This window comes from Trichoplusia ni, chromosome 2 (genome assembly GCF_003590095.1).
Source record: "Trichoplusia ni isolate ovarian cell line Hi5 chromosome 2, tn1, whole genome shotgun sequence".
Classification (NCBI taxonomy): domain Eukaryota; kingdom Metazoa; phylum Arthropoda; class Insecta; order Lepidoptera; family Noctuidae; genus Trichoplusia; species Trichoplusia ni.
Window position 1 is genome coordinate 4,578,630 of NC_039479.1, and position 22,105 is coordinate 4,600,734.

Sequence of the window (22,105 nt, forward strand, 5' to 3'; positions counted from 1 at the left end):
CGAGGAAAATAGACAGTAAAATTCCCTATGCGTGCGAAATTTTTAAAATCATTATCCAAATAACAAGCAATGATAAGAGATACAGCTTACCAATCATATTCAGGAACTCGATCTAATATTATGACATAAAATTCACATACAGCACAGCCAATTTGAATATAGATTTAACTTTACTGCACTGTAATATCTCGAATACGAAGAGATACGAATAATAAGAGTTCCGCGGGCCTTACAATGGAACCATATAATACAAGCACACTATAAAATGTCCTCATAAAATAGATAGAACATAATTTATTGGGGTTTGAATGAAGATTAAAATCATTGGGTCCATATTTATAGTCCGCGTTAACTTGAGATATTGAAATTTACGTTCATGTTTTTTTTTGCGTTCGCTGCAAGTAAGACTGTGATTTTTGGACGTTAAAAATGATAAATGCTTGGATACTAAGAATTTGATGCTAGTAAGCTATACCTGGTAGGTATTATACATTTTTACTTTATATTCTATTGTTTTGTCTGTTCTGCGATCTATTAGGATGGACTGTTTTTATTTTGGAAGCAAGACGGCATACTACTACGTCTCTCTTTCAAATCTGTAATATTTAGTCTTGTCAACCAACTTCAAGAAAGGGGAGGTTTTCAATTTGTCTGTATTTTTTAATATCTTTTACTATTCAAAAACAGGTGGTGGACACTTTACTTCGGATCTCGATGGAGGTCAATGACCAAGATTCTAGGTTTTTCCTAAAGGCAGTATTTTTAGAGCATTAAAAAAGAAACTAAAACGATCTTTATTGATTGCCCTTTAAATATAATCTTTCCCCCGTTTAGCAGCGGTATCCTAAATTGAGGAAAATTACTTTTTCCCAAACAGATGACGCCAAATCGTCGGACGCAGGGCCAATCACATTTGCATTCCGTTAAAAATCAATACGTTCCATTTAAAAATGGATTTGTCTGGTCGTTTATAGTGTCCCTTAATGGCTGACTAAAGCCAATTTGCGATAGCAGGTTTAAACTCGAATGAAAGATGCATAAGGCAGTATCTTCCTGGTCAGATAAATTATGGTGAGGCAATATCTTTGCATCGATTTTCATGATACAACCAGCATGTTATTAAAATAATACTGCTCTTCCTAAAATTAAATGAACAGGTCAAATGAGAGTCTAATGATTCGAGTACTCAAGGTTACGAACATGTTAGATATAGAAATTAAAAGAAATGCACAAAAAAAACGGGATTTTTACTTTTATTGTTTGGTTACTCGCAACTCGCGATCTCGCCGCGTCTGCTCATGATTAAGGACTCCGGTTGGGTCCGAAACTAGTCGGGCTACCCCGATAAATACGCGTGAGTAAACCGTTACATCATTTAATAATTAATCAGTCTCACGATCGTTATTATAAAAATAAAGGTCTAATTATTACTGGTTATGGTATACAGGCTGTTGACAATCAGACAACAGAGCCTTAGTCAGTAGGGTTCCAAGTTCACCCTTGAATACGGAACACTCTGGCTTTATATAGCAAACACATTCAGTGCGAGTATTTTCTCCAGAGTATATATTTAAACAACATTAATTCTTAAGTATAAAATACTTATTATTATTAACTAAGAACTTTACTGGAAACACGATAAAGTACATATAACTCTACTACCTCACTATTAAATGACAAATATGATACGACAACCTTCTATAGTATAGGTACAACTTAAATAGAAGAGGAAATTAATTATTACAGGAACTAATTGTGTGATGACAAGCTTGTAACAAGGTGTGCGGACAACGATATTGGATTAGTTAAACATATCATTGTGTAAATACAAAATACTGTTTGTTCATCGAATTAATTTAACCACATGTTTTTACAGATTGAATTAATTAATTAAGTGGACAAAGGGATGTCTTTTTTGATACTTTGTGAATAATATTTAGTTTAATTTAGTTTTAAAATTTGTTATCAATAATAATTGTAATTTTAATTTTATATTTGTGACATAATAATTTAATTGTGACTTTAATAGAGTAACAAATCTACATAGTTATATGTTTGTTTTTTTTTTATAAATTACTTTGCTTTCAGCTTTTTTTGTTGATGTTATTAAATTTAAAGTTTGACTCTAAAAATATTGGTTACTATTTAAAAAAAATAATCAAACATTACCGATATGAAACACATGTGGACAAACAATTGTAGAAATATCCAATATTTTATGAAAGAAAAACTATCGGGCTCAACTAATTCGATTTTTCTATTCAAACACAAAATAACCGGTTGTATACTATACCCAAAGTTTTGACAATCATTCGTTTTGAAAATGAACAAAATACAAAATTACGAGAATGACGGAGCTAAGTTAGTAAAGTTAGTCTGTACCTAGTTTCATTTCTCGACAGCTATCTAAGTATTATAAATTTACTCAGACACCCGCTTAAATGGCTTTGTGAATTTCTAAGTTAAACTCATTTCTATTATACTAAGTACGAATAAGTCTTTAAGGTTCAAACTTCTATAACAATTTAAATTAAGAGGTTTTTTGGAAAGCTTATTAAAAAAAGACATGTCTGTGATGTTGTACCCTTTGTTTTATGACATTGACTTTTTAAGTAGGTTTTAATGAGATGAGTAGAAGAAACCGAGTTACGAAAAGCTTTTGAAAAAAGAAACTGGTCAAGTGCGAGTTGGACTCGCAACACTGAAGGTTAAGTACAAATAAGTTATATACATATAAAAAAAATGTTGGTTAAAATGTTTGAACAACCAAAGCTTAACCTCGATTTCGATTGTCTGTTGTTATATCGGAAACAAATATATAATTTGTAAAAAATATATCTGTCTAGCCGTCACCGTTATCACCATTTATTGAAACCGCCTGTTGACAGACGGTTTGACAGACGGAAGGACAGATATACAGAAGAGAAGAGTCTTATAGGGTCCTGTTCTTCTTACCCTTCGGGTGCGGCACCCAAAAACGTTTGAGTGTATTTACATTTCAAAACCAAGTAATGTTTGAAGTTCATCCTTGCAACCTTGCTCCAACATGGAAGCATAATTTGAGCTGTATATACAACTAAAACAGCGCTGCATCGAGCATAGTAAAGCGATGAAACAACTTAATGGTGCAGTTACGGTTGAATAACTTTATTCAAAGCGTAGAGCGGGAAGGACTCCTCACTTTCCTTGAATGTCGTGAAACAGCGATGTATTAAGCGTATACAAAGCTGAGATAGCTGAAAGGGACAATAAATAAGTATACTGTTAATATTAGAAAGAGCCAAAACTATAAAATCAACTCCAGACCTTACTCATCGGGATATCCAGACTAGGTTTGGACACAACTATCCTAACAGAGAACCATTATGTCTCCACCTTATAAAATATGTTACTATAGAATAGGGTATGCTTCCACTGGAACACTGGGACTCACAGCATGCATCTTGTATTATACATAAAAACGCACGGCTGTGAGAAGGGTATGCTTACCACACAACAAGAAATTTGTAGCAAAACAAATTTAAAGAACATATCCATTGGCAGCATGTGTAACTTTTTATCTGAAAATGTAATAACTTATTTTTCATTACTTTCGTTTGGTTATATTTCTAAACTGTGCCCTGATAGATACCACTCTTTAATATTTTTTATTCTCTGACAATTTATCAATCTGTGGTACCTAAAAACTCCAAGTTTTACACCACATTTGTAAAAAGGAAATATCTGGTGATGTTGCGCTGACATACAGCAGATTTTATCCCCTCTGTTGGTCCTGATTGCCTCCATTCAACATACACTGGATGGTTGTGAAGTAAAGCTCTTATAATCCTTACTTTTTGACGGTAACGAAACATATTTGGTGTATATTTTGTATTTTTTCGCAGTCGATTTAGTTTAAATATTATTGATCGTCATTTGAATGTTTATTTTACTAGTAGTTTTTTATGATTAAATTCTATGATTTTTTATGTATTTACTGTGGTGAATGCACATTTATAAGGCTACATCCATCAATAACATTAATTAAAAAAATAATCGTATTGGTACTTAAATGGCATTTTAATAACAAGGACTACTAATAATAAATTTATCAAAAACTACCATAACGCTACTTACAGAATAAGATTTGTCTAATCATTTTCAAGCGAACTTCAAATTCAAATTCAATTCTATCCACATGTAATAACCTCACAGCTAACTAGTGAACATACGAATTCTAGCAAACTACAATTATAACCGTAATACAGTAAATTCCTACACTTAGTATGATTTGCATGGAGCACACAAGGTCCGTCCTGTATCAAGAAGTCTTAAAGCACAACTCCCTGAAAACCGTCGCTATTGTAGAAAAGAGACAGCGCTCTACATAACATATAGCTGCATCTCGCTTACTCCTCGGAATAAGTCGTGCTGTTAGAGTTTCATAGTAAGTACGGTGTTCATTGTCTTGGCATAATCCCTTACTTGCCATCCGCGACCTCTCAAAGAGACTGGGATTGTGACCTACTTTCAGAGCGACAGTAATTTTCGAGCATAGATGATGAGCGAGTCATATCGCTGCGCTATCTCACTGTGATTTTGACGACTCGTTTTACATATTATGAGAATTGTCTTATATTTTGTGTTGAATATTATGGAATAACAATATTGGATGACATGTGATGTATTTAGACATCGTTTTGTCGGATTTGTTAAACATTGCATTTAAATAAAAATACAGGGCTTAATCAATGACAGATAGATGCTAAAAAAGGGTAAATTTAATCAACAGGGGTTAACCGTGATAACCTCGGCGTGGTGCCAATAGAGATTATTGGTCTGGTCAACTCTGGTTGACTAGATTACTGCGCGCGACGATTTGATTCCTGTACGAGACGAATAATTTTACCATCTACGATTTCTTGCTCTTAGCCTGGGTGGCTTTGGGCTTATGACTTAAAAATAAACAAAACATCCATCCGAAAATAAAACTCTTTTGAGCAGAATTCTTTTATTGAAAAAAAAGCAACACAATTTATCATACTCAATCACACATATACAACTTAACCAAAATGTATAATATAGACCAATTCCATCATACCATCTCTTGATTAAGGATAACACTTAGTATAACGCCTCTGTAACATCACGTATCCTTTTACTAAATAATATTATTTTGTTTCATAGATTTATGTTATCAATTTGCTGGCCCGATATCCTTTACTATGAAATATTATTATGTACCCTCAATTTATTTGTCGGATTTCGGCAACTGATTAATGTGTTTTGTATAAACGCTCGGTTTGAAGGAATTATCATGCCAATATTCTGAAATTTATGTTCTATATAATCATGTATTATATGACACGGCGATCGAAAACTCAATAAATAATATATATAACAATGAATAGATTTAAAAACCACGTCTTTTTAAAAAATGTCACTCCATTAATTTTTTTCAAAATCGGTCCAGTCGTTTTTAAGCTACTCTCAAAATTTTCAGCCTCCTAGCTTATCGGGAAGTGCCTCAAAATTGAGTTGCAAAAATCCAACCGGAACGACAAACAAGGAAAGTGAGTGTATATAAACGTGACGAAATAATAAAATCTACCTATCTGTTGATAGGATCTCATAAAGGTAGAGTTAGCAAACGTTAACAGACATGCAAACTTGCTTTTTTATAATATGGGTTTGCATCAATATTTTTTGTAAAGCCATTAACATTAACATAAACAAAAGAACTCTCGAATAGGCTGCGGAAAACATTCAACCGATACAAAATCATTCATCTACCTAAATATAAAGTTCAATTTTAAGCATAAATACTTGTAACTATCACGTGTTGTATCATGATTCTAATTTTGGATCCCGCATTGGGCAGCGATACGGTTGTCAAAGGTGCATCGTCAGGTCAAACAGTAGTGTTGGTCGCTAGTCACACAAAACGTTGGTCGCTCGCAAATATCGAAAACAATCGCACAGAAACTGGCCACGTAGCGCAAATACTGTTGGAATTATCAGATGCCTAAATAGGTACGTTATAGGTATGAAAGTAGCTATCTATGATTGTTTATTTGTGTATGTGTGGATTATGTTTTAAGGAATTTGTAAAATGTCTTTGTGTGAAAGTGAAAGCTATTTTTATGTGTTGCAAAAGAGTGAGTATTTGTTCCTTGTTGCTTTTTAAGGTAAGAATAGAAACCTTTTACAAAGATTCCAATCTCTATCTGTTTGCCCGTCCGTCCGTTACTGTGCTAAAACTGCTGTTAAAATTTCACAGATGCTGTATTTCTTCTGCCGCTATGGCAAAAAATAATAATTTGGCAATGTTTCCATTTTTTTTGATATTATTCAAATGAAATTTTGACTTGAAACAAACTATTTTTTTAATAGCCATAGAACATTATTATACAGATACATACAAAATAAAAACTGAAAATATATACAACACTAGGAACGTTGTACAAGGAAAACTAATAAAACCAAAAATAAACAACTATTACGGAGAGAGAATGACTGAATATTTAGTCCCTAAAATATTTAACAATATAGAAATACTAAGAACTGAACCTAAAATATGTAAATATAAGTTAAAAGTTAAGCTGAAGGGCTTTTTGCTTAGCGAAGCTGACCCTAGCACTAGTGAGATGTAGTAACATAGATAGATATAAGTATATATAATATTATATAAATATATATTATAGATGTGTTTTTAACAAATGTTTTAAAGTGTTAAATAATACGCATAATGTTGTGTTGTAATGAGCGTGTCTCGCCAACAAGCGACATAGCTTGGCGAGTAATCTTGTAAATGCAATGTAAAGTTATATATGAATAAATGATTTAAAAAAAAAAAAGAATGACGTTAGCACATTGAATAAAAAAACCTATAGATAAACGTCTATATTTAAAACAAAACAATTGACTCCAAACAAGAATCTATACAACCGACTAACATAAAACATGATTCTCAAACTTGTCTATAAGTCTAAAGCATAGTTGCGTGAAGTGAGTTGCGGTGATTGCTCATTAGCGGCACAATAGATCAACGTACAATGGCCGCTATGAGTATACATAGGTAGAGCTTACGAAGCCTTTAGCGAGCGAAGCCGGGTGAGTGCTTTTAGCGAGTAACAATACGGACGAATTAGGACTTTCTTATAGAAATGCAACAATATTTAAACTGAAATTAGGATCTGGGTTTTGACTTTGTAATGTTTTGTATTGTAGTCATCTGTAAGGGGACAGATCCCAGGCTGCTATTAATTTTTTTGAGAGTATGATTTTGATTCTGTAATCAGTAAATCTTATAATGGTACTTGGTCTGCCATGATTTAGAGGTGTCTAAGTAATATTAAAGAGTCTGGAAACGATGCATTGTATCCGCTCGAATTACAAGCATATTTGAATGTTTAATATTCATTCACACCATTCCCAGTCTTAAATCACTCCATTTTCATCCAACCTCCGAGTATCAAGACGTGTTAAGTGAACTCTCTAATATTAAATTAATTATGAAATGCTGTGAAATAAATAGACAGTGTTTTAAAACCAGTCTTTTTATTATACATTCCGCTATAATAACAGCAATAGGCATTCAAAATCATAAACGCTTAAAGATCCTAGATTTAACGTAGATACAGACAAACATAAATCCCTTTATGTTAATATGAAATAAAGGAAACAATAACGTACACAAATATAAATAATGTTTGGACCGAAATTCATAGTAAAGAAATGGTACCGCATATCCAACGTGATTATATCGGATGAATGGGCTTAGGCCATTTAAGGCAATATTTGATGTATGAAATAGAATTTTATGGCTATTCGGATAATCTCCGGCAAACTATTGTTAACCTTGCTATAATGCAAATAAGAGTAAAAATAAATTGAATTTTCGTTTAGAAATTGGGAGATCATAATTTTTTGATTAAAATGTTTTGTGAAGGCTTTTGTTGGTTTATTTTTGTAACTAGCTTTGGACGTATTCTATAGCTAGAAAAATAAGTGGTTAATATCACAAAAAAACCATTAGAACATCCTAAAAATCGATAATAGGCCCTGTTCACGTATTTTGTTAATTCTGAAACGTTTTTAAATCCTAACAAATGATCGGTCAAGTGCAAACCAGGCTTGCAACACTGAGAGTTCTGCACAAATAGGCTAAACTTTAAGCAAAACGAATCAACCTACGGTCTAGCTATAATGGTTCACAAGATACATGCAGCACAAGATACATTCAGCAATAGGGCTAGGTGTGTATACTGCATATAATAAATTGCTTACAGTTAAAATTAAAAACTACATAAAATATATAGATTAGATTAGATTAGAATATTCTTTATTGTACACCATGGAATTACAGCAGTGATTCTTAATACATATACTAAGATATTATTTACTATCCACTTCAAAGCAGGCACTTCGTTCACTAAATCCACGGTCATCGCATTAGAAAAGCGTAAGAAATATTTTCTCAACGAAATCTGAAGATTTACGACCATCGACGTATAAAGACCTGTTGCTTAGACTTTATATGATAGATGATCTTTTAAGGACCTATTAGTCGCCCGCCGCTGATAAATTAACACGAGAATATTCGACTCATTAAATTGTCTTATCTATTGGAGCGTGGTTGTGACTTCGAAATTAGTAATTACGCGTTCAAGTGTTCTGATGTAGATTGGTACGTTGTAGATGATTTGATTGGTGAAAGATGAAGCTTTCGGATTTTTTTTCAGGATTTGAATAAAAATAAAATTAAGCTTGTTTATTAAGTTTATTTGGTGGTCGTCAACGTATCGACACATGGACATGGGATGTTGATGTCTCTCGATCGTTAATAGTTGCATTTCTGACTTGAAAAATGTCGTCATTCATGATAAGTTCATTGAATGTCAAAGAGACCATATAAAAAGACAAAATCAGGACTCTACAAATAACTCCTAGGTCTCAAGTAAACTTTTCCACATTTTTGTAGTCAATAGTTTAAAGGTTTGCTAAACGGCTAAAGTTAAAAACTTAGCCTCATATTGAACATTAAGCCAAGGTTGGATCGAGGCTTAAGAGAGCTTTATTTTTTATTAACTTTTAAACTAAGTTCAACGGAAAATGTGGGATGTATCATGCTACTGCGGCCGGGTGAAGGTTTAAAAATAATTTTAAAGCCAGTTGAACAGTATTAACTGTATATAAAATACATATAATATGTACATACTTGTTTTTTACAACAAAATACTCTTATTGTTATAGTAACTATCGTTAGAATGATGTATTATTAATTGTTGCAAAGATCATTAAATGATCATGAGCTGACGCGGCGGGATTGAGACGTTCATGATGACGAAACTCCGGTTGGGTACGAAATTACGCGATAAATACGTATTTTGATAGTAACTGTCGTGAGAATGATTCATTATTAAATGATGTAACGGTTTACGAACTGACTGAGACTGAAGTTCGACTCGCGATCCCGCCGCGTCTGCTCATGATTAAGGACTCCGGTTGGGTCCGAAACTAGTCGGGCTACCCCGATAAATACGCGTGAGTAAACCGTTACATCATTAGATGATAAATACGTAATCTAAGTTTGAAACATGCTAAAGCGAAGACGTAAGCAAACAATACTTCATAAAATTAAGTCATTTCTATGGAAAACATCGTTACATTTTTTAAATAAATCAAAAAGATAACATATATGTGAATATAAACTTTTTAGAATCCACAGCTTTATTAGAAATCGCAATTCAAAGTACTGATATAAAAGAAGGAGACCAATAGTCAGGTGTGGAGAGAATGCCATCAGCGCGATATTGCCTCGGACACGCTCCAAGAGACCACATTTTTCCAATAACTTAGGTATTATATTTAATACGGAATTGGATGAGATTAAAAAAAAACTTGATAATCCCGGCCATCACAGCTAGTGCAAACCATTATGTGAAAAATTTAACGGGATAAAGTAATGGAAAAAAAATCTATTCGACAGAATTGAACATGGCTTGAAAATATTTTACATCTAAATATAAAAGATATGTCAGAACTGTTGAGATTATTAAAGTCTGGTAATCTGGCAACATATATATAATAAAACATACAATATTGAATCTCATTTCGTAAGCAATTAAAATAAGTATTCTTACGTAATTTCGACAACCTTTGTTACGCAAAACAATCAAGCATTTCTAAATTTAACACCACATTTACAAATTGCTATTCGTTTTAATAATTAATTAGCAACAATGTATAAGGCAACATTTCGTATTTCTAAAGGAAGCAAACAAAAATAATTACTCACATAAAAACTCGACCCGATTTTGCTTAATTGGCGAAGTTAATTACCTTCCTTGCTTGCCAAAGTGAGGCATAAAATCGTTCGTAAAAATAGAAGAGTTTGATTGCTGTAATTGCAACGTTTATTTTTAAAGTTCGATAGTAAACAGATTTGTAGATACAGAGTTACACGCTCCATAGGGTTCGTGTAACCGTGGTCAGGGATTGAAAACGCGTGAGCCGCTACCGATTAAAATCGCCGCGAGTTAATTTGCGTATCTGCGGTTCACCACTTTACTGTATTAAACATACATTTTTGATTAACATTGGTTAGTTTATTATGTTCGATTTTGCTTTGTTATTTTCTAAATATATTTTTTTCATTTTGGAAACACAATGATATTCCATTCGTGGTCGTGGTTTCCTTTCGGATTTATGCATGGGTTAGTATGCACGGAGTGCAGGTTGGGTCCCCGCAGCAAAGTACCAATATGACTTTTTCAAAGTCTGGCAGAAGTGACTAATGGTGAAGGAAATAATGTGAGGAAACCCGGAATTCAAACGTTGGTATCTAAAATTGCAAACCCGCAGTGAATTAGCATTGTTATCAATGCTCACCTTCCCCATACGGGAAAAGGCCTATGCCCAGCAGTGGGACATATACAGGCTGGTATATGCGTATTGCGTGTTTAATTCCAATTACTCTCTATACCAGTGAAAACTAAACGATATGAAAAATATATTTTTCTTGACCTTCCATTTGGGATGAGAGTATGAACTCCACATTCAACCATTTCAATGACTGTTCTGTGTCCAGTGATAAATGATTCTCAAACTTATCCTTTAGCTCATAAAACATACATTACTTCGCACAACCTATATACACAGAACCACTGGTAAATCACGCTACCAAGTGGTTGCTAGGTAATAAATCTAAAAGAAACGGATTTACGTGCGAGATATATAAGCTTATTTGCTTCGTTCTAACAGAATAATGTGATGAACTTCACACTTAGGTACCTCGTGTTTGCCAAGACTTGGATATAAATTATGTAGTTTTCATTTATACTGTTTAAAACGTTTTCGAATAACATAATTTTTGTCTTATTCAGGTAAATAGCAAATCGTTTCTGGACACACCGAGCAAGAGCTAGGTGGAATTCGTTAATTTTAATTGTTCGATTCGAAAAGTTAAGAAAGTTAATATTAGGTTAAACTAGTTGCCATGATGGGCATGTGTAGCTGGCTTTCAATTCATTTGCCATCATTGCCTGAAGTCACAAACCACAGCTACAACAACACGGTACTTCACGTAAACAAAAACAATATATCCAGAATCATGTTTCAAAGAATCCCAGAAAACTGCAAACGTATTACAGCCGTTGTCCGACGTTTCCCTATAAAAGTCGAACCCGAATTTTAGCACACAGCAAAATATTTGGAAAGCAAACGTATACACTTAAGGGTTATATTCAAAAACGCAGTACACGTAATGTGAACTATGTAGAGAAAGTTTTAAAAAAATACACGTGTGTTTTGGGTACGAGTGTCGTGCCATGCGACGCTGTGTCGCACCGTGCCGCGCCACGCCGCGTCATATCGCGACTCCCTGCGCAGTTCACTCAACCGAGAATCGCTAGCTTTCACTCGCCAAATTACTGCTGTCGCCGCTTTTTAACTCTGAATTCCATGAAAACGCTTTCACGTCATCATTTTTCTACGTGATAGCCCTAATAGATTGATGTCGTTTATGGAAAATATCTGTTCGTTTAATGTTTACTTAAAAACGTATCACATACACAACTAAACTTGTGTTAAAAATTTTAACATGCAAAGTTGATGTAATGTCGTAATATCAAAGCTAAATTAACCACTTAAGAATTTTCTTAACAAGCTAAATTTATTATTAACTTCGAGAGTCAGTTTGCGGTGAATTAATGAAGTCCTGAATTCTCCTTGAAGTAAGGAAAAACTTTGGAAGTTAATTATGTACGTCAAATCTGTTGTATAAATGGTAAGATGACGAATAATATACCATTATTACGTTTCGGCTTCAGAACTTACTACAATGGCTTCTTGAGATGATGAACACGCAATTTCGTGAAGTTGGGTCGCTAAGATGTCGCTTACGTAGGTACTCAGTTCTCAAGTAATACCTCATGAAAATATATTAAAGTCGAAAAGTTTAACCTAAAATATAATACTTTATACCCAGTTCATAAAAATATATTTTGGTCTACGTCGTAGAACTGCTACGAAAACACGTAGAGCTACGCTGCTACGAGATCCACATGGAAGAAATATATATTTTCACTTACTCTTTGGTGGGGAATTATTTGCTTACAATTTTTACGAACTCTAACTAGTACACAAGCTGTAAGTGGCCAAGTTAAGACGCGTGCAAACACTAATATTAACATTATTCGTAGGAGCTTAAAGTTCATATTCGAACGAAGTGTTTACATTGCAAAATAGAATTTCTCACTAAGATCACGAGGTTTCAATGTCGACAATCCAGTGTTTTAACTCACGTACTTTAATCTTAACAACGTTTCGCAACTAAATTATGCTCTACCTTGGCTAGATTGTAGCTTTAAATAAAATAACAAGAGGCGAACGTGACTTTTAAACTCTCGCTCACTTTTAGTAAAAATAATAAATAAAACTTGTCCAATCAATTTGAACATACCAAACTCGGTATCGTGCCATTCCGCCTATTCTTCCGTCCATTACTAGCCTTCATTAACCCTGAAAGGTAAACAGTTTAATTATTTTTAAGACTCTCCTTTTTTGTTACCGCTATGATAGCAAATACCAAAAATAAATAAGGATGGTAAGCTGCGTTGTTGTAGTTATAAACTTGTTGTGTGAAAAACGAGTCAAGGTTTTCTTCAGCCTGTTCGAATGGAACCCTCGTTCTCGTACTTGACCGGTTATTTTGTTCAACACTGTACCTATAACTCCTTAAACTCTTATTTCACGAATAGCCGAGTGGTTGAGGTCACCACGCTAAACCTTTTGTTCGATCCCCGCGTAGAACAAACATTTTTGTGATCCAAAAATGCTTATTTTGAGTCTCTTTTCTTTGTGCACGTGATTGGTATGTTTGAGAAACCGCGATACAAGGATTAACTCCCTTACTGCGGGAGTCAGTTTTTTAACATGTATATTATCAAATCTGAACGCTCTACATACCTATATAATGCATATAATATTTTAACCGTACATTAATATGTTACTATGAAAAACGAATCAAAGAGGAAAACTCTTTCCGGATCGAAACCAACAATAAGTAAAACTGTTTATTGATAAATCATTTATTTATTATAATATCGTTCAATAGCAATTGAATGGTAAAATTCTAGAAACGAAAAACGTGGTTCAATATTGAATAATATTGAGTTCTCAGAATTAATTCAATGTTTAATTGGTATGGTATTCATGATTTTGTTTTTATTTAATTCTTTTTCATTCACGAGAGTCTTGAAAACTTTTATGAAAATAAATAATTCGTGCTTCAGCTAAAAAAGAATTGGCCGCAGCCTTTGGTTCAATTCATCCTTAAAACTATTATTGCAAAATATTTTCAACACTTGTACAAAAAGGAGTGCAATAATTAAGGTTTTTTTTTATTAATCGCAATCGTTTCCAGCGATACCTATAGGACCGAAAACATGCCATAAATTTCATTAGAAATGTTCTCTACTTCCAACTTCTCGTCTCTGTAAAGAATAAGCAACTATTAACATTCCGACCGTTACTAGCATTAAGTATTGCCTCCAATAGCCTTAATAATTCCCTCAGCATTTTAAACGCCATTTCCATTCGCTCCACGATGAAATTTACATAATTTCAGATGTTTAAACTTCAAGTCAATAAAAATAATCTTTAATCATATTTTACGACTGTAATTTTACCCGGGAGAGTAAACAAAATCAGGAAATTAAAAAGAAGTAAACAGTTTGAGATATATTTGCCTCGGACTTAATTAACTTGGGTTAGTTATTCGCAGCATACAAATTTTCCCATTATCTTCAGTACATAATCTATACTCTATACTAATACTAATATATAAAGCTGAAGAGTTTGTTTGTTTGTTTGAACGCGCTAATCTCAGGAACTACTGGTCCAAATTGAAAAAATATTTTTGTGTTGAATAGACCATTCTTCGATTAAGGCTTTAGGCTATAAACCATCACGCTGCGACTAATAGGAGCGAAGATAGGTTCAATGGAAAATGTGAAAAAACAGGGCAGGTATAAATCATAACTTATAACTTCTACCCACGGGAACGAAGTCGCGGGCAACAGCTGGTTATAATATAAGTCTCGAGATGAAAAAACAATGAATAGTTCAATAGAGACAGCTAATTAACAAAATCAGTTAATAAAAAAAAATGCTTAAATAATGGTGTTGATTATTAGAACCTTCAGTTTTATTAAAAAGCATAGGAAACATCTCAGTTTTTATACCTTAACAGTCCTGAACAATTCTAAAATATTACAGTATTAAGTACATCGCAATCATTACTCATCTTCAAGGGCGTACCCTTAATCACTTGAAATTACGACTGTACTCTGTTTAAGCCTTCTTAATACCGTTCCGCACATAAATGGATATCATTTGTTAGTTTCTAAGGAAAAAAAATTATCATAAATTTAGTGACAATTGGGTATTAGACTAAAAAAGTCGACTTAGACCGTAAGGTAGATTTTTATAGATTTTTTTTTACGTATTTTGTATTTTATGTTATCAAAATGTAAAGCGCATATAATATGGTAGAACTCATGGAAGTGGGGATAATAACGTCACTTGTGCTTAAAATGTCAATAAATAATCAAGCGCAGATACCCAGACTCAGAAACAAGCATTAGTGGATCACACAAATGCTTTAAATCCTACGCGGGGATCGAACCCGCGACACTTCGCGCCCAGTGGGTTTGGAGTGGTGACCTCAACCAGTCTAACAAACAAGTTCTAACACATTTTATGCGTTAGGTACCCCTACTTAAGTGTGTCCGATTTGCACTTGACCGGTTTTTAGTAGTTATGTAAAAATAAAGGAAAATTGTTCCACGCTTTAAATATAAACCTGTATCACAATTACGCAAGTAAATCTACACACCAAACAAGCTGTAATCTAACCTCAATTCAGAGCCTATCTATTTATATTTGAACCCTGTGTTAAAGGATAAACTACTGCACTGAATAGTTAACGAGAAATTCTATTTGTGAATCAATTTGAGTTCCATTTACGCGTTCAACTGAACCGGTATACAGATTAATTTGCGTTTCATATTCCTTGAACCGACTTTCGCTCTTGCGTAATCGTATTTCTTAATATAATATTTTCAGTTAAAAATCTTGGCTTGTAACCAAAAGTTAATTGTGTTATGTGCAGGAAAATAGGTCTTTTTTTCTATTATGTGGGTGTAGTAAAACTTCGGATTTGTTCGCCACTGCCCGTCAAACGGACCTATACGATACAGGGATTTGTTACTCATTTTTCGTTTTCTTCTATTTCCTTGTATACTTCTCATAATATACCGTTATTTGCTTCCCTCTCAGCGACCCATATAGCTGTGAGATTTCGCACTATTGATTATTACCAAGTGCTCCATAAGAGCGACTTCCCTTGAAGAAACTGTATTTTCCTGTTGCGTCGGGATTTTTGACGTTTTGGAATTGAAAAGTAGCATCATCGTGAGAAAAGCAAATTACACCTGAATTGTTTACTATTAAACGGCTTAGATAAAAAACTGTATGGTACAACCTCAAAAAACAAAGGTACAAATATTCACGAAAAAATAATCTTATAATAATGCATTTTTAAACGTCTTCAGGTTATTTATTAATCATATATTTTATTAAATGTAGGGTAAGGTCGCCTTAGTCGTACCAGTTCAAGGAAAATAGCTATAATTTCTATTGTAATATAAATAAAAGAAAAATCTTTGCATATATAAATACTTCATTTATTAACGAATCAACAAAGACTAATAAGACATATAAAAATCTTTTAATAAAATGATTTTTATAGGTTTTACAAAAACCTTCCTTCGGTACGACTTAGGCAACCGGTTGCCTTAATCGTACCACCCATAGCCTAAGTCGTACTTAGAGTAAACATATATCTTTCCAACTAGAATTCTAAAGACAATTAAAAAACTGCGTAGACTTATATGCTACGAGACCAGTTTCAGTCTTACTTATAAATAACAATAAAAAAACGTTAGTAGTAGTTTCGTAATAATGAGTACCTTTGGGAAATAAAACTATCATTTTTAAAATGCATATATCACAAATGTAATTTTTAGTTTTAATTTCGAGATCTGCACATAAATCATGTACCCATCCTTTGCATTTAATACATAGGGTCATATTTTCTTTGCGATCTTGTTTAGTGTTGTTAGTTTGCACAACCAATTTTCTTTAGCATCTAGTTTCTTATCTTTGTTAGATTTTCTGTCTATCTTTCTTTTTTTATTTGTGAATTGTGTTCCTTTTTGTGTTCATCTATGTCATCTTGCTTCCAAGAGTTATAAATTTTCTTTGCCATATTGATCACCTAAAGGAAAAAAAAAATAGCAAAAAATATCTCTGTAACACCTAAGTCGTACCGGTACGAATTAGGAAGTTTATGCAGGTACGAGTTAGGCAGCGGGGTGTACAAAGTTAAAAACCAAAATTAAAAACATAACCTAGAAACCGTTTACCATTTAACCTAGCCCATATCAACCAGAAAACACTATAAAAACAGACATGAATCAAAAAAATATTCGTTTCAACACAATCTTTTGTGAAATTGCTTATGAATGACGTAAAAAAATTAGTGAAAACTGTGCAAAAAACTTACTTTTTCATTTTTTTTTGATCGCGAATTCCGGCAAGCCGCCGCGTGTTGCTGTTTACCCGTGGTACTTAGTAGAACCATATTGCACTGTTAGATGCCATCTTTTCATGACGGGTGCGCAGATATCGACGTGGTACGACTTAAGCGCTGGTACGACTAAAGGTACTTTACCCTAAATTCTTCCTCGCTCCTTCGTCTTATTTCCAGTTTAGTGTGCGATAGTCCTTAGTTATTTACGTCGAGTTGAGCTTGCCCAGTGACCGCAAGGATTATACCCGAGCCCTTCCTGCTAATTGGACTTTTTCGTAATTAAAAGTGCCTCTTAATACGGCCTCGGTTTATGCCAGTTAGAATATAACGATATTTAAAAAGGCAGGCATTCTTTTTTATTTTATTACATAGACTTAAGCTTTTCGTAAATATACATTTTATGAATTGTGTTTCCGTGTTTGTTTTGCCACACCCTTTGTTTATTTTCACGGCTGTTTATATCTTGAACGATATTTGAATAATTTACGTTTATTACACTTCCAGTAATTTTAGGAAAGTGTACGCAGCATGTTTAAGCAATCTTGATTGTTAAACAAAATCGCTTCCAAAAATATATCTGCCTTAAAATAAACAACAGCGACCCAGACCTGTGATTAAACTAAATTATTGTTTTTTTTTTCATTTAACAGATCTCATTTAGTATTTAATTTGTTAAAATGTTTAGATAAAAGATCGCTATTATCCCCAGCAAATTGTTTTAAAGTTGGGCGACTATTTTTTTAATTTATGTGTCTCTATTAAAACGATTTGATTTGACTGAATTTGATAAATATCCTTTTCTACAGCAATAATAAAAGTCTATAACTCTCATACACTCAACGAGATTATCCCATTTCAAGAGTAAAACTTAACGATGCTCCGATTGATTGACAACTCAACTAATCGATAAGTTTAATCCCAAAACCTTTTTATCGAATTCCAAACTCAATTAGTCTAAAACGTTTCTAGTCACGATAATAGAAACTGTGTACATCACTATGTATTATTTAGTGTCAACAAATGCGTGGGATGGAAATGGGTTTGTAGACAAATTACAAATTTTAGTGAGTGTGTTGATTTAAATGTATTGTTTTTGGTGTTCAGGTTTATTTGGTTATTGACAGCGCTATTAGTGAAACTATTCACGATTGTTTGAACGTTTGAATGAATGGTAGAATTTGTAGGTACTTATATAATATTATGTGCTTTGAAATTTTATGTCTATTTATCATGAATGAATTTCGATGATGTTCAAAATGAATTGAAATTTCAAGCGCAACCTATTTACTCGCTTTCAAACAATTGGTTTTAGATCTTTGTTTTCAACACAACAGGTGTTTTCAATACATTTAGTACTTCCTACATGAACTGATACACTGCTTTTTGCTTCTTTATTGTATTTATTTAAAAAAAATCCAAATCAACCGAAAACACTCTCTAAAAGTATTTCTGACGTCATTCAACATCATTAATTGCCAAAATAAGATATATTTTTAAAATTTCTCCGAGGTCTCCTCAATGGAAATCAAAACATACCAAATTCAAGATGAGTCTAAACGAAAACAAAGTTGTTTAGTTGTAAATAAGGCAGACGAGCGGGCGGCGTGTAATGGCCCATTGCTGTCGAACTCCCACTTGTTTACTGCGCGCCGACGCAACTTTATTAAAGGTAGGCCAGGGACCAGCTGCTTCCTGGATAATATACCACTCTTTGTTTGTGATGGACAATTAAACGAGATAGTGAAGGATGGTTGTGGTTTTTAGAAAGGAAAAAAATATTAGCAGAACTCCACTTAAAAAGTAGTAGGCAAGTGTTCGTTACGATCCATTATAGGAGATGATTTTGGTGTAGTGAGGTGAAAATCCTAAGGTAAGTCAAATATAAACACAGTTTTTATATATTAATACAATTTTCATACGACTACTGTAATGTAGAAATATCGTTAAGGAAAAATCTGCAAAACAACCAGCACAACTCATTAATAAAACTTCCAAGCAACTTCCTCGAGTAGAACAATATCGTCTTTCAATTTCCTTAAAAGATAAATGCTTAACTCGCTAAAATAAAGAGCCAATCAAAATTCTAATATCCGCGAGTCTCGTCCGTGTCATCCGCATGGCGTATAAAAACCGTTCCGTTGCGGTCCGCTATTGAAATAACCGCCCTCTGAAATAGGTCAACGAGCTCTAAGTAATTGTTCGATGGAATCTATTGGTTTCGAGCTTACGACACTCAAACGAACATTTGTTTCCGCGCTGGGAAATCGCGTGGACTGGAATTTTATTTTAAAACAAAACACGGATCTTGGATCAAATATTGGTGGAGAGTGCAAATGTTTGACCCAAGGTTGGAGAGACTAGGAATTGCATGTCGTGTTTTGGTTTGGGCTCATATTTCAAATACGATGGGTTGATACCAATGATACAATAGTTTAGTTATACAATGGTTTCGAGGTCGATGAAGGCAAATAAAGACATTACAAAGGTTTCCGAAAATTGTTTTCATATGTTATTTTAGTCCCCGATTCTCCGAACGAATACGTTTATAAAATAGTAGTTTTATTGAATATAATAATATTTATTCAAGCAAGAAGCGTAGGCGGGGCAGAAATTGACAGAAACACTGGCTTTCGACAATTTGGAATATTTATCAAAGCACCGCAAGTTATTTACATTTTTTATTCATAAAAGTTTGTTCGAAGTTCGTCGTATCCGAGTTTTCTTTAAGAAAATCTATCGTATGAAGCACGTACTGCCTTCTGGTATGAGTCTTTGCAAATTGGCGCAATTTCAAAGTTAGGACGTGTATGTAATATATGGACGTGTCCCCTTACTCGGCCCGGCTAAGACAATGGCGAAGATTGGAACATTTCCAGCCGATAGCTCAAATGAGGTCAAACTCGTCTTAACTTTTATGTTTTTATACATATCTGACTGAATAACTGAGAGAATTGAAATTTTAATATAACTTTTATGGTCTTGCTGAATCGGGAGATCCCTCATCCCTCACCTGACAATATGAATTTGAGTCTTAACTTAACGAACGTAAGTTAGGAAATCGAATGGCAATATTCGATTAATATAATTAATGGAATCATACAGGTGAAACCGATAAAACCTCACTAACAACTCATCTTAAAATAAACTTAACTTCCTGTAAAGATCACTTTTTAATTCTATTCAGTACATACCCAGCAATGATTACAAACATTGCGATATAAATTATCCTTTCATTTGTTCATCGGTGTAGGATCTTCATCGAAGCTTAACTGCTGCAAATGTTCTAACGGCCGTACATTAGTGAAAGCAGATAGGGGACAAGGATGGAATGGATACGGGAAACCAATTTACTGAGGACATTCTGTAATGAACTGAGTTACTTATCAATTAAGGCTATTTCGTTTTAGAACGATATGTTTCTTTGTTTATAATTGTTTTATATTGGGAACATGAACCTTGAATAGGACTTTTTGGTCACTTTTTTTTTACTATCCTTTAAAGTTCATGAGACAGCCTGGTAGCAAACAGACAGTGTTTCGATTTTACTCATAAGGAACGAATTATTAAAAAAACACTTTATGACATACGACCTATCCACTGAACTATAAAAAAATCACCTTCGATTAGTTTCAATTCTCGAATAAAACCCACACCGGTATTGTTATATTAATGACACTACGACACACGCTTGACCTCACACCTTGTATTCACATATTCGTTTCACCGCATTAATTTGTGATACAAATGACACACCTTTGTCACTCTGACCTGCCGAAAGGACGGAAAAATCCATGTCAGAGGTCACATTTCGCTAGACTTAATACATATGGACGTGAAATTGCCTGTTTTATACGGGTTCACCTCTAAAATATATTACGGAGGTTTGTTTTCAAAAATTTAAGGTTGTTTAAGGTTAGTTATGAGTTTATTTGGACTTTCAAACTTGTTCGATAAATCGCGAGAGTTTGGACAGTGAAACTTTTTGGTCAGTTACGATTGTATTTATGTAGCTCTCGTAATTGGTATAGATTTATTTTTAAAAATTGAATGGATTTGGTAATTTATTTTTCGCTTGTTAGGTAAATTTGTATTTTTTTTTAAAGAACTATCTTAGCTTGTAGCTTTCGTATTACTGAGTATCTCTTTCTATAACGCCAATAATTTTAAATGACTATTTTAATAAATTTAAACGATTTTGCTCTTTCTCCTTATTAAAAGTTACCGTTTATCAAAAAAAAAATGTACATGGTCAAAATACATCTAGATTTCTAATATTATTAAACTCTCTAGTTTTAATAAACCTGAAATTACAATAGCTTAATCAGTTGTGAAATTGCTTCGCTTTGTACTGTGTAATAGGCTGTCACACTCCTGAAACTACAATAATATGTCTCTAAGACAAGGCGGCAGACTTAGACATTACCCCGGAAAATATATTAAAAATATTGCCTAGGATTACTACACACATGCCTAGCATTATTAATAACCTTTCATACTATCGCGATATCTCTACTCACATACGAAAACATTAAATCAAAATTACTTAATGCAATACAATAAAAAAAGCCCTAAAGACCAAGATTAATAAAACCCACGAAACATAATAACGATACGTAAAAAGAAAACAATTGGCGATCATAAAAAGTTCCAATAAAATGCGAAGATAAAAGGGGCATGTAACATAACGGAGAAATACCAAGGAGGTTGAAATCGTTCTGATAAAACATAACATTTGTTAAACGATACAAGTATCAAAGAAAGAGGTTTTTTGTTATCATTCGATGGAGTAAATTCAGTTGAGGAACCCTAGTTTTACAGTTCTTTAGCGTAGTGAGATTGAAGTATGTTATGTGAGAGAAAATTGGCTGGCTTTGATGCCTTGAGATAGGGATCTACGATTTACAAAAGGAACTCGTACAAAGAAAACTAGTAGACTGAAGAGTACTGATAAACTCTTGAAATATGTTC

The 22,105-nt window shown here is 33.5% G+C and overlaps 1 protein-coding gene and 1 long non-coding RNA gene across 2 annotated transcripts in view; both read right to left on the reverse strand.

Moving 5' to 3' along the window:
• The window catches only part of LOC113501433 (Down syndrome cell adhesion molecule-like protein Dscam2), a 182,756-nt gene that overhangs the window by 72,545 nt on the left and 88,106 nt on the right, over positions 1–22,105 (reverse strand). The gene's annotated exons all lie outside the window — the stretch shown is intronic.
• On the reverse strand, positions 16,542–17,732 carry LOC113504408. The gene is made up of 2 exons (XR_003401565.1): positions 17,111–17,732; positions 16,542–16,822 (listed from the first exon to the last, which is right to left on the reverse strand). It is a non-coding gene; the product is annotated as an uncharacterized LOC113504408 (long non-coding RNA).